Source organism: Gymnoscopelus microlampas (assembly GCF_963454915.1).
Source record: "Gymnoscopelus microlampas genome assembly, chromosome: 16".
NCBI classification, from domain to species: domain Eukaryota; kingdom Metazoa; phylum Chordata; class Actinopteri; order Myctophiformes; family Myctophidae; genus Gymnoscopelus; species Gymnoscopelus microlampas.
In genome coordinates, this window is record NC_139953.1 from 10,426,579 (window position 1) to 10,430,130 (window position 3,552).

Genomic DNA, 3,552 nt, shown 5'->3' on the forward strand with positions numbered 1-3,552 from the left:
GGCCATGATGCAAAGCGTGGTAAGCGGTAAAATCCCCCCCGCGCGCGCGCCTCCATAACTTTCATTTGTTTATCAAAGTTAAACTGGATGTTTCGTACGCGCCCAGAACGGGAAACCACCGATATAAACGGTAGACAATAAGCCTGTGTTGGGGTGGCAATGTGGTTGTAAAGGTGCATGCGTGGGCTAATGTTTAATGTTGTGTGTGTGTGTGTATATTTCTATATTTTTAAAGACACGACTACAGCAACTGCTGAGGAAGAAAGAAGCAAGTCCAGCTCCAGCATCTAACTAACCTGGCCTTATTATGTATGTTTATTTTTCATTTTTTAAGCTCAAAGCCCTATTTGATAATACAGTCTGCACAGTAACATGTAACTAAAGCTGTGAAATGCTGTATTTAGTGGAGTAGAAGTAAAAAAAAAAAAGCATGCATGGGCTAATGTTTAATGGTGTGTGTGTGTGTGTGTGTGTGTGTTTTACTATAGACACAAGTCAACTGCTGTGCAAGAAAGAAGCACGCTATGGGTTGAAACTATCTCTGTCTGCCTAGTAAGTCCAGCTCCATCATCTGTAACCAAACTAGCCTTATTATGTATGTTTTTCTTTTTTGTGCTCAACCCCATATTTCATAATAATATCTGCACAGTAACATGTAACTAAAGCTGTTAAATGCTTTATTTAATGGAGTAGAAGTAACAGAACTGTAAAGTAAATATGGTAGAGTATGGTGAGAACATCTATAGAGTAGCATTACAATCAGTTTTAATTTCTTTCTTTTTTCTTTTTCTTTTTTTTACAGGTTATGGAATGGCGATGTAAGCTGTGCACATTCGTGGCTTCATCAAAAGGGACACTTCTCAAGCATTATCGAGTGAATCACGGTACATTTGGACATGGATATTCAGTTCCCTGTATTCATTTAAACTGTCCTTGCACCTTTAAGACATGGTCTGGCCTGCGCACACACTTGCATAGAACCCACAATACTGTCGAAACTGAAGAGTGTGAAGTTGTGCAATCTCTCAGATGTAAAACTTGTGACTCATTCTCTTCTAATGCAAAAGACTATTTTCAACATATTAATTCCCACTTGAAAAACTTTGAAACCATAGAATGTGTTTTTGATGGATGTGATTCCACAGCTAACACGTATCAGGCTTATGCAACACACAAAAGTAGAAAACACAAATTCTATTCATTGAAAGATTTTAAGCCTGAAGTGATTGCAATACCTCCAGTCTGTATTGAAAATGACAATGACCTTCCACTGTTGGAATCTCATGATGATGAGGACATAGATGCCTTAGAGTTGGATTGTGAAAAGACTACTTCGACTACAACTGACATTGAGACAAATATTGGTTCTCTCTTGTTAAAATTGGACAGCATCTACAATGTCTCTAGGCAATGCATTGATGATTTGGTGGAACAGCTTCAGTTTATCTGCACATCATCAACTCAGTGTATTCCGAAGCTAATTGGGGATATTTTTACTAAGAATAGCTGTGCTGTTGATGAAGCTACTGTCAGTGAATTGGTTGACAAATTGTTTCACTCTAATCCTCTTAATGTAGCCCTTGGGTCAAAGGGTCCCTTCTCCTCAAAGCATAAGAGGGAGAAATATTTTAAGGAAAACTTCAGTTTAATTGAGCCAGTAGAGTATGTTTTGGATCGAGATGAGAACCGCAGCTTTCAGTATGTGCCCCTTCTCCCAACCTTACAACAAGTGTTGAAAAATGAAGACATTCTTAACAATGTATTGACTAGACATTCAAACATTTCACAGTTGTCATCCTTCCGTGATGGTAAATATTTCAAGCAAAATGAATTTCATGCTAATGAAGAGTTAAGTATTCCCCTTATTCTTTATGTAGATGATTTTGAGACTTGCAACCCTCTTGGAACTTCCCGGAAAAAACACAAAATCACAGCCGTGTACTGGCTACCTGCTGATTTACCATCTGAGCTGAGATCACAGCTAACTTCTATTAATTTGGCCATTCTTTGTAAAGCAAACGACGTAAAGAAATTTGGCTATGAAACTGTGCTGGAGCCTCTCTTAAAAGACCTCTCAACATTGGAGAAGGAAGGTATTTTTTTGCCTCAGCTTGGTAGAAATATTAGAGGTACTGTGTTTTGTGTTTCAGCCGACAATCTTGGCGCTCATTCTTTAAGTGGACTTGTAGAAAGCTTTAATGGACACTATATCTGTAGATTTTGTATTGGGGAACATTCTGAATATCAGAAAAAAGAAGTGTGTTCTGGAGCTTTTCCACCAAGAACAAAAGAGAACTATGATTTACATGTTGGGTCTGTAAAAGAAAATCCTGCTCAAGGACACTGTTTTGGTGTGAAGAAAGGTTGTCCTATAACTGAAAAATTGAGCCATTTTCATTTTGTAACAGGGTACCCACCAGATGTTTTGCACGATTTTTTTGAAGGTATAATTCCAAAGGAATTGGCGCTATGTCTTAATGTGTTCATCCGCAACAAGTATTTCACCTTGACAGAACTTAACCAGTCCATAACAAAGTTTCCTTACGAGTGGACTGATAAGACTGATAGACCCCAACCAATCCCTAAAACATTTGCAAAAAACAAAAATATTGGTGGGAATGCACATGAAAATTGGACATTATTAAGGATTTTACCTTTCATTATTGGTTCAAAAGTACCACAGGATGATCCAGCTTGGCAAGTTCTGATGATCTTAAAAGATATTACTGAGCTTGTAGTATCCCCCATTCTTACTGAGGAAAGAATTTGCCATCTAGACACATTGATATCAGAACATCGCCGCAGACTGTTGGATGTTTTCCCAGAGCAAAAATTAATTCCAAAGCACCATTTTGTGGAGCATTATCCGGAACTGATAAGAGCATTTGGTCCTTTAGTTGGTGTCTGGACTTTTCGCTTTGAGGCAAAACACTCTTTTTTCAAGAGAGTTGTTAGATACACAAACAACTTCATAAATATATCGCTGTCACTTGCCTCAAAGCACCAAAGGATGATGGCTTATCATTCACAAGCAAATGCAAAGCCTGCAACATGTGTCACTAAAATATCAGCTCTTCCATTAGAAATACTTGATTTGGGGATACAGCAGGCTTTCAAGAAAGTTTATCCAACACAAACCACTGTGAACTTGACCAATGTTGTGATACACCATGGAACTAAATATGCTGCCGGTATGGTTTTGCCTTATGGAACAACTGGTGGGCTCCCTGACTTTGTTGAGATTTCACAGATTATTGTAGACAGAAATCTCAGTTTCATTGTGAAATTACTTAACTGCAAGTATGATGAACATTTTAGGTCATTTAGTTTGGAATACTCTGGGAGAATGACCCTGATACAACATGGTGAACTAGGTGACACATATCCCTTGGCAGCCTATTGTGTGGGAGGCAAACGCATGGTTACGTTGAAGCGCCACATTTGTCCATTTTAGGGGTGGGAGGAGAATGACTGTCAAACACCTGCAATATTTTATTTTTTTTCTTGTATTTTATTTTCTTGTATTTTTTCTGTTTTGCCTAGATGGATTTG

The 3,552-nt window shown here is 38.2% G+C and overlaps 1 long non-coding RNA gene across 1 annotated transcript; it reads left to right on the forward strand.

The window, feature by feature from the left end:
- The first annotated feature begins 261 nt into the window (after nucleotides 1–261).
- On the forward strand, nucleotides 262–1,068 carry LOC311063182. The gene is made up of 3 exons (XR_014602551.1): nucleotides 262–309; nucleotides 489–552; nucleotides 803–1,068. It is a non-coding gene; the product is annotated as an uncharacterized lncRNA (long non-coding RNA).
- The last annotated feature ends 2,484 nt before the right edge of the window (nucleotides 1,069–3,552 follow it).